This window comes from Puma concolor, chromosome B4, assembly GCF_028749965.1.
Source record: "Puma concolor isolate L17-30 chromosome B4, mPumCon1.1.hap2, whole genome shotgun sequence".
Taxonomy (NCBI): domain Eukaryota; kingdom Metazoa; phylum Chordata; class Mammalia; order Carnivora; family Felidae; genus Puma; species Puma concolor.
The window spans coordinates 90,945,966-90,958,434 of NC_141673.1; positions in this window are offsets into that span (position 1 = coordinate 90,945,966).

Consider the following 12,469-nt stretch of genomic DNA (forward strand, 5'->3'; position numbering starts at 1 on the left):
AAATTAGAACCCTGAATCTTACTGCTGTTTAATAAAACAGCAGTAAGACCCATGAACATACTCATCAGTTCTAAGATGGAGACAGAGAAAGGCAGGTTGCAAGAGAGATGGCAGGTGTCCCTGGTTTCCCAGAAGGCTCTGGCCCGGCTGTCTTGTGGGATAGCAAATCCTTAAATGTGTGTCTAAGATGTGCCTCCCCTCCTAGAGCACATTTTAGAGATGGTTGTGAATAATGAGCCTCTCCTAAAAGCCATGAAGTTTTCTGTACTAGCTTTTCTGTTACACTGGGCACAAACTGGTATTAGATTAGACCTAATTTCTGAAATGCTGGCTCTAAGCATTTATGTGGCACTCTTAAATAAGGCAGGGAGGTGTAGTGCAGAGAGGAGGAAGCTGGAAGGCAGGCGTTGTATTCTAGTTGCCCTTCCATTACTTAGTGCCACTCAATGTTAGGCAATTGACTCAAATCCTCTGAACCTCAGTTACCTGATTTGTAATCTAAGGATATTACTACCTTAGATATTTTCTTTTTTTTCTTTTTTCTTTTGAGAGAGCGAGAGAGAACACGTGTGAGTGAGCGAGAGAGGGAGAGAGAGAATCCCAAGCAGGGTCTGCACCATCAGCAGAGAGCCTTACTCGGGGCCCTAACTCACAAACCGTGAGATCATGACCTGAGCTGAAACCCACAGTCAGAGGCTTAACACACTGAGCCACCCAGGTGCCCCACCTTAGGTATTTTCTGAAGGCAAGACAAGTTCTTGACATATCTGCTGTCACCCAAATCTATTATTTAGGTTTTTGAGGACCCCAAAGTGTGAGAGTGTATTTGTTTCCCTTATTTACTTAAAAAAGAGTGAAAATAAAGGCGGAGGCCTCCTGTGCTTCTAAGATTTCAGAAGAGGTTACCCAAGAGGCTTGTTTGCATTTAAGTTTCCAGGTCTCCTGGGAGAACAGAGGTAAAGAGCTTGCCCATTGGATAGTAGGATGGAGACAGTCTAACAAGAAGGGAAGGACTGCAGAAGGGTCTAATGGCAGTGCCTCTAGAGGCAGGAAGCTGCACAGAAGGGCCGAGGTGCTCAGTGTCTGATTCCAGGAGCCGAATTGTTTTTGACGGTGAGGAAGGGTTTCTCAGGAAATAAATGACAAACAAATGAAGGACAGTGGAATAAATCCATTCCCGATCGAAAGTTCCCTTGACATAAAATTCTAGTATGTGTAAATCCATTTCTGAATACCTTCTTGTTAACCTTGAGCATTGGTTGGGGTCATGGAGAGTTGAGACCTCCTGCTCATGAAATTTTTTAATACTTGGAGAAAGGAAGGTTGCAGAAGAAATAAAATTATCTCTAAGAATGAACTCTTGCATAGAAAGCTCATGATTTGTTTCTAATAAGCAAGAGGTTGATGATAGAGTTGAAAAGGACAGCTGTGTCCTCATTAATACGCTACAACCCATGCTTCCCGGGCCTCCCTTGTCTACACACACATGGTGTCATACTGGAGGTCATGCCCATGTCTCTCTGGCTCTTGCTTCCACCTGGTCATGTACAGCTCTTTGGTGCTGCTCCATGAAGTTGTTTCTGCCTATATCCAAGCCATATCTCTTTTGTGCTTAAGAGCAATTCTATTGGCTAAAGATAACGCCAAATCTGCCATGTTCTTTCCCTCTCTGGCCCTTTTGACCATTATGACCATCCTGGGGGTCACTGCTGTCTGGCTGCTGTGGCTAGAATCAGTGCTCCAGGCGTGGTCAGTGGCAGTCACTCAATGCTCCCAAAAGGCCACTTCTGAAGTCTCCAAGCAGCAATGTTAGAAGTCCAGGGAGTTTCTGTAAGAGGTCATATCGTTACTCAGTATTACTCATTAGCTGGATGCCAAATGCAGTGTGGGACCTCTGCCCTATGATTTTCAGAATCTCTCATTCAGCTTGGCCTACAGTCTGTCTCCATAAAACAGCTCAGCATGAGTCCCTGATGCTGGATCTGGGAATCCAGTAGGTGACAGACTGCAGATGGTACGTTCTGCTCTTCTTTCCCCTCCTTCCACCTCCGCTGTATGTGTCTTTTCTCCCCCCAGGTAAATTAATTCTTGCAAATAGATGCTTCTTGGCCACCTGCCCCCTTTTCTCATATATATGCCTTGACCAGTTAAATCCCAGAGTCTGGGACGCCTGCTATGCTTACTTAGTGTATTTCATTGCTACATTCATTCATGTAGTTTTTAGAGTTGCCAGATAAAATACAGGATGCCCAGTTAAATTTGGATTTTGGATACATAGTGAATAATGTGTAAAGTATAACTGTGTCCCAAGTGTTGCATGGGACATATTTACACTAAAAAATCATTTGTTGTTTATCTGAAATTCAAATTGAAATAGTCATTCCATATGTTTATTCGCTAAATCTGGCAACTCTAGCCTTTCTTACTTTGTTTCCATGTTTATGAAATCTTTAAGGAGCTGTTTATGATCACTCTGGATGGTTGTCCTGAGGATCCTATTTTTTAAAAATGTTTATTTTTGAGAAAGAGAGAGAGAGAGAGAGAGAGAGAGAGAGAGAGAGTGTGAGTGGGGGAGGGGCAGAGAGAGAATCTGAAGCAGAATCTGAAGCAGGCTCCAGGCTCCACACTGTCAGCACAGAGCCAGATGTGGGCTTGAACTCATGAACCATGAGACCATGACCTGGCCAAAGTCAGACACTTAACGGACTGAGCCACCCAGGTGCCCTGGATCCGATTTTTTTTTTTTCTATAAGGTTCTCTTCAACCAAAAATTCATCTATAGAGGCTTTCAGAAACCTAAGATCAGGAGTTGGAAAGTTGGCTGTCATAATCAAATTCTTCCCCAAACTTGAGAACTCTGCCTTAGAAAGTAGGAAGTAGCCATTGGAAAGGCAGAGAGGGAGGAAGACATTCAAACATGTTGAGAATAGGGGGTCTGACTTCCCACAGGGAAAGGAGGTGATCTGAGGAGCATGAAGATCTTGGGCATTTTCCAACAGAAGGAATTAGAAGCCCCAGGATTATTACTCATGCCCCTGGTTATTGCTCAAAGCAGGTGGAGCCTGTATAAGAAAGAGTTACCCAAAGTGGGATCTTAAGAGAGCCAGAAACCCCTGAGTAGACTGTCCTAGCCCTTCTGATGCTAACAGTTATATATCCTGAGTTTTAATATTCTGTGTTGAAAAATTCTGAACTAAAACTCTGTCGATTTATACAAAATGACAGAAAATACTTTTACCTTAGGGAGCTATAAAAATAGAAATAGTGCCTTGAAAACTTTAGCTTTAGAAATATAGTCTCTATTGATCTGAATTGCTAATGCAAAAATATTGTGTTTTTATTTTTAAATCTATATGTCTCTGCCTTAAAATTTTCATAAATATTGTAGCAGAATATTAACTTTCATTATTTATGAATCTGTTGAACTTTGCAAGGATTTGCTGACAGTTAAAAGATTACAATTTTAAGGATAGTTCATTTTACATCATAAATAACCTAAAAGGTCACTTAGTATCCTACAATAACATCTAAAGGCAGCAGATATTGAGAGTAAGTATTAGAAGGTAGGAGAGTTGACAATTACTTTTTAAAAAGTCCATTGATTTTTTTTTAAAAGTTGGAAATAAAAAATATCAAGTTCAATCATGGTTAATATTTATTGCAAAGTGGTTGTTTTACTTTATGCCTTTTCTGAAATTCTTATTGTTCTGGTAGTATTTTCCCTCTTTAAGCATGTTGGTTTGTACTTTGTGGCAGTGTATTACAGGCTAGGGAGTTCTAACAAAAAGACTCAAAATTAAAGTGGTTAAGGGGTGCCTGGGCGGCTCAGTCGGTTGAGTGTCTGACTTCGGCTCAGGTCATGATCTCACGGTTCATGGGCTCGAGCCCTGCAAGGGGCTCTGTGATGATAGCTTGGAGCTCAGACCTGGCAGCCTGGAGCCTGCTACAGATTCTGTGTCTCCCTCTCTTTCTGCTCCTCCCCCGCTTGCACTTTGTCTCTCTCTCTCTCAAAAATAAATAAAAACATTGAAAAAAAGTAAAGTGGCTAAAAAAACCTTAAAGTGGTTAAAACAAAATACAAACTCCTTTCTCTCTCTCTCTTATACACACACAGACACACACACCTAAATGTGTGTGAGAAGGCAGGCCACTTGCCTTTTCTCAACCTATAGCCTCCAATGTGTGGGTCTATGATGGCTGCCTCTCCCAGCCATTGGAAAAGGGCAAAGGAATCAAGAGACTTGAGTTCAGATATGTTGCGAGTAAGGCCCAGAAGTGGCACACATTATTTTTGCTGACATTTTTCTGACCGGAACTTAACCAAATGGTCGCAAGTAGCCACATAGAACACTGGGAAATACCTGGGATCATCTCAAAGTGCTATTTTCTGATTTATTTAATTAAGAGGTGTTGGCAAGCAATGGATTCTTTAGGCAAAAGCAATTTTTTATGTCGTTTACTTTTTAGTAAAATTTTATCTTGATTAACTTTCATTTAAAATAATAAAATTAGGGGCACCTGGGTAGCTCAGTTAGCTAAGCGTCTGACTCTTGATCTTGGCTCAGGTCATGATCTTGGCTCAGGTCATGATCTCACAGTTCATGGGTTCTAGCTCCGCATCGACCTCTGTGCTGACAATGTGGAGCCTGCTTGGGATTCTCTCTCTCTCTCTCTCTCTTGCCCCCTCTCCTGCTTCTTTCTGTATCTTTCTAAAAAATTAAATAAAAATAAATTTAAAAAATATAATGAAATTAATTTACTGGGGTGCCTGCATGGTTTAGTCATCAAACATACGACTTTCGCTCAGGTCATGATCTCATGATTCATGAGCTCAAATCCCACATCTGGTGAGCCCTGCTTCTCTCTCTCTCTCCCTCTCTCCCTTTCTCTCTCTTTGCCTCTCCTGGGATTCTCTCTCTCTCTCTGCCCCTTGCTCACTTACGCTCTCTCTCTCTCTCTCTCAAAAAAAATATTAATTTATCTTATTATGTAATATTATCAATAGCATCTGTTCATCAGGATATTTTTTTTATAATTATAAACTTCATGCAGGATGTGTCTAGCCAAGTATGATTGTCATTGTATAAGGAAAATAAGTTACTATCTAGATTTTGTCTTAGATGGGGGGTTTCACATACTTATACTTCTATTGGATTTGCAATTTAAGGGAAAACTTCCTTTTTTTCAGAAGGCTGGTATACTAAAAGTGGTTTTCAAATATTATGCCAACTAAAGCATTTGTTTTGACTTTCTGTTCCAGAAACACTTAGAGAGAGTTGATGGAAACAATTTCTCTAATGAACTACTATTTCCTTCTATGCTGCTTAATTATATAATTTTGTTCATTTCATAAATATTTGGTTATTTGATGACATATAGGCTACACTGCTTAATGTGGTGGCAAATATGAAGGGTTCTTGGTACCTCTGGAAGCTGGTTGACAAGGTGATACCAAACCAGTGAACAGGGCCTGCCACCCAATTGGTTAGAGCCCAGGAGGTTAAAGGCGAATTATGAATGAAGACTTAGATTTCTGTGCTGTTTCCCTTGCTTCTATGAAAACAAGAATCACTCCGGGCACTTACTAAATATTTAACATTCCAGGCTCCTCACCTACAGATTCTGATTCAGTGGTTTCAGGTGGGGCTTGGGAATTTGCATGTTTAGCAAGTACCCCAGATAATTCTTACCATCAGAGAAGTTTGGAAATGTGGCACAGTGACAGGCCTTATGCCCTGTGCTAGAGGGCAAAGATGGCATCCTCCATCGGGTGGGTCTGCTCCAAGTGATAGACGGGGCGGGCTGCCAATCACTGCTCAGTGGCTTCCTAGGTTCTTCCTTTGCCATGGAAGAGAGGGCTTGAAGGGAGCAATTGTCCAGTGTTCGCACTTTGAAAAGCACACCTTTGTTCTGTGACCCCAGGTTGAAAGATGGCATATAAATGCTTTCTCTCTGGTCCCAGACTCACTATCTAAGGACAGCTACTGTCACCTGAGAGGAAATAGTTTCATGACCATGGATGCTGCCCTAGCTGCCCTTCTTTATATTCCAGTCCCAAAGAAGAATTGACAGTACTTTGTGATGATGACTGCATAAAAATCATAGATTACCTTGCTACCAGTGATGGCTATTTTATTTTTTAATCATCCTTTAATCTCTAGATTCTTGGTGCCCAGAATATTTTCCTTTTCTTCTTTTTATCACCAACAGAAGCAGGAAAAGTAATGGTCCGTGTACAAGTCTGCTTTTCAGAAGTTTGCATTACACCACCTTGCTTTTATAGAACATCTACATCAGTACCTGTTTTCGTTAACCAAGAGAAATCCAAAGAGGGTTTTCACTTTTACAAAAAAAAATCAAAGAGTAAAAACAGCATTCAGTGTTCGTTTTGCAGCAGCCATTACAGAGGCAGTATGTACCTCGAGCAGTGAGAATGGCACTGTGAAGTTCCTTCCCTGGGAACCACCTTGAGCATCTCAGCGTTGAGCCACCACAGCGTTGACCTGTGTCTGTGGGTGTCTGTGTTTTATCTCCATTTATTTTGTGCATCTGTTAGCAAGGTGTGTTTTAAGGGATCAGAAAACCCCAGGGGTGGGCATTTTTTGGGTCTGGGAACACTAAAAAGATTTTCCATGTAAACTGATTCATAATTGCTTCTTTGCTTCATGCCATTTTGGCTTACAAAAGGTTTCATAGAAACACTCTATTTTGGTAAAGCAGGGAACACCTGTATTGAAACTCTTAGGCTTTCTCTGGGCTTTGAATAGTTCAAGCTAGAGCCCATACATAACAGCATAAAAATAGACAGGGCCTTTGATGAACAGACATATGAAGACTATTTTTATTAAACATCTGAAGTGACAAGCTCTTCTTCTAAGATTCTGGATCCTTGATCACCAAAATGAGGCACTAGTAGACTCTGGTTTTACATAGGGGTTATTACATAAGGATTTCCACATTTTTTTTCATCAAGTTCCAGTGCATCTATGTTCCACTTCGTTTTGGGTACAGTTCTACTGTTTGGGATAGCTATAGATTTTCTAGTTAATTCTAAGTGGAATTGTGTAACTGTACCATGAATAAAGAGCCTTGAGTCAACAGTGAGAAATTTTGAAAAAGTAGCTTGCCTTAGTAATGGTCTCTGATTGCTCTGAATAATTAGTAGGCAAGAGAATTCTTTTTTGATATGGGATAATAAGTGACTCTAAAAGTACACCTTAATTTTTAGAATGTATCTTTTTTTTTTTTTCGTTTATTTATTTTTGGGACAGAGAGAGACAGAGCATGAACGGGGGAGGGGCAGAGAGAGAGGGAGACACAGAATCGGAAACAGGCTCCAGGCTCCGAGCCATCAGCCCAGAGCCTGACGCGGGCTCGAACTCACGGACCGCGAGATCGTGACCTGGCTGAAGTCTGACGCTTAACCGACTGCGCCACCCAGGCGCCCCTAGAATGTATCTTTGAGGCAACCCCATTGGGGCAGGTTCTGTTTAGTGTAGGGTAAGTATACCAAGTTGACGTGATGTAATAGCTCACTAAATGTCAGGAGACACCGAAAGAGTAATTTTGAAAGTCCCAAGCAAGCACTCATGTATAGTAAAATACTAGAAACAACAAATATGCTTTTACAAACTGCAAAATGAACAACTATAAGTTTCATGGATGCAGGGGCCATACCTATCTTGTTAATTTCTGTATCCCTAGTTCCTGATACCTGATACTTAATAAATATATCTTGCACAAATCAAGAAATGAATGAATATGCATTCTTGTTAGAATAGAAGGTTATATGTAAAGACTGACCTTGAAGCAGTGCTGGAAGAGTCCTGTTTTGAAATCCCTTTAGAGACCATCTTGACCCACTTTCTGGAGCACTGCACATTAGCATCATTCATAGTAATGATGATGACATCTTTTCTGGAGAAATAGTGGCAATTTAGTAAGTACGGAGCAGAAGTCTTTCTTCTGTCTTTCTTTCCTCTCTGTCATTCCTAAAATGTGACTTTGTTCTCACTTATTTCTACTGTAAATTGAAGGGAAAGAATAATAGAATCATAGGATCTCATACGTTCAAAAGAATCCTGATGGTTTTCTAGTAGCCGGACCATCTCTTTAAAGCCAGAGAAAATTTTCTATTCCACCAAAGTGCCAGGCTGACATTTATTTGTTGCAGGGACTGGAAGCAGCTTCCTATCTCTTGAGGTGAATCATTCTCATCTTGTATGGCTCAGATTGTTCAATAGATTTTCCCCAAACTGAGCCGAAAATTGTTTCTAAATTCTACCCATCAGGACCATTCAGAACATGTCTCTTTTCTTCCATATGGCCGCCCTTTACATATTTGGTGACAACATTCACACCTTCCCATGAGTCATTTAATAGTATTAATGATAGGTGCCATTTGCAGTAATCCAGGTCCTGTGGTAAGCGCTTTTCTGGCATCATCTCATTTAACCCTCACGATAAACCTGAATGTTAGTTACCACTATGATCTTCGTGTCACAGATGAAAACCCTGAGGCTTAGAGATGTTAGGTAATTAGCTTACAGTGAGAATTAGGAAGCTGCAGAACTGAGACTTGACCATGTCCATATTGGGGTTTGCGTTTAGGTTTACCTTACCATGAACTTCCCATTGTTTGCTTAAGAAGTTCAAGTTGCTCTCTGCTCTTGGTGGCTAAAATTGGCCTAACAAATATACTCAATATTCTGCTTTTTGCGGTTTCCAGTTTCCTCTTGCATTTGGAAAAAAGGCCAATTTTTTTGTTTCTTATCTCCAGTCTCACAGCCTTTTTCCTTTTCCTCTAGATTCTTAAAGGTCACTGAACATGGTTTGAACTACTTCTGACGGGAATGCACCGTGTCTACAAAGCAGAACAAGTAAATTCCTACTGTGCCAAGCAGTGTTTCAGACGTAGCACACAACCACTGCTCTACCTAACCCCTCTTTCACGAAATACAAAACAATTACGTTTCCCCACAGGGAAAGGGAGGCTAGGTGGCAAGATGAGAGAAGGAATATTTCCTTTGAGTTTTATTCTCTCATATGAATACATTTCTTTGTGGTTTAGAAAACTAGGAAAGACTTATGAGATAGTGTACTTTCTGAGCAAATTTTGGTCTTTATATGGCCATTGTCTCAGTATTTTGCCATTCTGGGTTGACTCACTAGAGACACATCATCCCAGCATTTTATCAGATAAAGCAGAACACCCCACCTGACTATTGTTATATCAATGAAGACATGGGAAAGAAAAGTGACCCTAGAGGTAGGGAAAGAGGAAACATATTTAGCCAAAAAAGTAAAAAAAAAAAAAAAAAAAAAAAAATCAAACACAAACATACACACTATAATTATACCTTTAAAAAAGTGTGTGATTCCAAACATCTGTAATGCGTCTTTCTCCAGGTTTTTCCAGCCTGGTCAGAAATGCGACCATAGAATTATTTTGAAGAGTAATTAATATTTCCCTGGTTGTTATCCATTCAGATCTACTCCCAGTGTATCTCATGCAAACTCAGATTCAGGTCCTCTCTTCTTTCATGGGATGTGAACTTCAATTCCTTACTTTCCACATTGGTTGCTCTCAATGATGTCTGATGCTGAGGTCCTGGCTGCCCACCAAGCCAGACGAGGTGCACTGGCCATTGCTACTGGGTGCCATTGTGTGACATCCAGAGAACCCATGTTGCTCCTGGTTACTGGAGTCACTCTGTCACCCCCTTCCTGGGTCTCAAATCACAACACAACACAGTTCAGAATCAAGTTTTGACAGTCTCCCACCACTACAGAGCACATTATTAAAAAGGCAAAAAAAAAAAAAAAGCCTATTGAGATTCAGCCAACTCTCATTACTGCAGTGGAGATCAGGTTCATTTATATATTGATTATGATTCTCCTGTTGTTGTCATTTAATCATTCATCTGCTTATTATCAATATCACTTTCACCAGTGAGTTAGCATGCTCAGGAGAAGAAATTGGAAATGTAATCAATTTTATTAGCAAATTCTGTGACATGTTTGGCAAAGAAAAATCCTAAAAATGTAGTACTGGCTACAAAGAGATTTCAGGATTTTTTTCATTGGCTTTGCTTATCCATGCCCTTCCAATCATACACTACCGCAGATAATTGGAAATGTGCCATATATCCATAGCCATGTCAGTACATAACACGATGACATGCTGTGAAATGGCAGATTTGGGCAATGACGTTAGGTTGGTCTAAAACAGCATGATAAAATCAGATAGCTGTAAACAAATTTGAAAACAAAAAGATAAAGTTACTGAACAAAACAGGATGTAAAATTGCTTTGGAAATATAACAGAAAGAAACCCATGTGTTTAATATTCAGTGTACAGACCCATAAAAAGTCAATTAAAGGTTTAAAATTTCAGTGCTGATCCATCCAGACTTCACGTTTTCTTTAGCCCTGGTGCAGAAATGAATATTTCTAGTAATAATCCTTTACTTATGAGGTCCCTTAGGCCTACCATGCTCACAAGTGAGAGTCTGTCAGTCTGGTGAAAAGAAGTGTTGGATATATTATAATACTTCTCCTGATCTGAGGGATGCTATATACGAATGGCTCACAGCCGGTGCAATTGACATAATTATTTACAGTTCAAACAATTACGGACTTTCTTCTATCATGGTTTGTTGGCAGCCTCATGAGATCGTAACCTGTATTTTTATTCATTCTTCTTTTTTTTTTTTTTTTAACCCCTCCCAAAGTGAAAAAAAAGGAGTTAAGTGCTAAGGAACTGATGTGATAAAGATGGCAATAAAGTAAGAGGGTTCTGACTTCCGAAATTCTCTGCAGTAAACCCCCCTTCACTGGGAAAGTGCATTCAAAATGATTTCAGTTCCGATGTTTGATTCTGTCTAAAAATAATAAAATAATTTGATTCTATTACTCCTCCCTTCCCCTTGAAGGGGTAGGGTGGAGGACTGCTGACTATTTATTTTTTTAATCTTTATTTATTTTTGAGAGACACACACACACACACACACACACACACACACACACAGAGCGTGAGCAGGGGAGGGGCAGAGAGGGAGACACAGACTCCAAAGCATTCTCCAGGCTCTGAGCTGTCAACACAGAGCCCGACATGGGGCTCAAACCCATGGACCACGAGATCATGACCTGAGCTGAAGTCGGATGCTTAACCAACTGAGCCACCCAGGCACCCCAGCTGCTGCCTATTTAACACAGTCAACTGAGTCCATGCAAAGAAAGCAGAGCCTGAAGGCTCTGGCCTGTGGATGTGGTGGGGCAGCTGGGATAGTCCAAACAGTTAACACGGTTGAAAACTCACCTCTGCTGTCCCTTTCTCTGCCTCTCCTGGCCATGTGCCAGGGCAGATAAGGGGGCAGGAGTGGCTGTGCCAATATCTGACTTCTCAAAATTCAGATGTGATTGACCCATGATTTACCAACCCACAGAACCCTTGGCTCTTTGTCTCTTTAGCATTCTAGGATAAAGGAGAGGGACAGCTGTGCCACTTGTAGTCAACCCATGATACTGGGATGCAAAGAAGACTGGACAGGCTTCTGAGCAGGACTTATGGAGCCATCTCTCAGTAAATGGATAGCGGTAATTATTTTAAATTTTTTTTTTTTTTTTAACGTTTATTTATTTTTTTGGGACAGAGAGAGACAGAGCATGAACGGGGGAGGGGCAGAGAGAGAGGGAGACACAGAATCAGAAACAGGCTCCAGGCTCTGAGCCATCAGCCCAGAGCCCGACGCGGGGCTCAAACTCACGGACCGCGAGATCGTGACCTGGCTGAAGTCGGACGCTTAACCGACTGCGCCACCCAGGCGCCCGCGGTAATTATTTTAAAGAGAGGAAGAAGGTAATGGGGCTTAGAAGGAGACCACTGTGGGATTGTGAGGGATGGAGGGAGCCAGGTAAGGTCAGCTCAGGGGATTATAAAATACTTGGAAAGGGGCGTCTGGGCGGCTCAGTTGGTTGGGCATTTGACTTCGGCTCAGGTCATGATCTCCCAGCTCATGGGTTGAGCTGTCAGCACAGAGCCTGGAGACTGCTTTGGATTCTGTGTCTTCCTCTCACTCTGCCCCTCCCCAGCTCATGCTCTGTCTCTCTCTCTCCCTCAAAAATAAATAAACATGAACAAATAAAATTAAAAAAAATTTTTTTTAAATGTTTGGAAAGACACGGGGAAGTATCTTTATGTTGTTGTTGTTGTTTTTTGTTTTGTTTTTTTGTTTTTTGTTTTTTTTGCAGGCGAAATAACCGAGATTCATGGAGGCTATGATTTTACCAAGATTTCAGAAAAATAAGATTAAACATTTATGGATGGGCTTAGATGCTGTGATAGCAGGTGCCAGCCCTTCTATCTGCAGTCTGGGCTACACACAGGAATGAGTGCTGGCCAGTGTGGAGAGCGGTGGGTGTGTCAGCATGCCTCCTGGCCAAGAATCTTCTTAAGAGCCTTGATAGA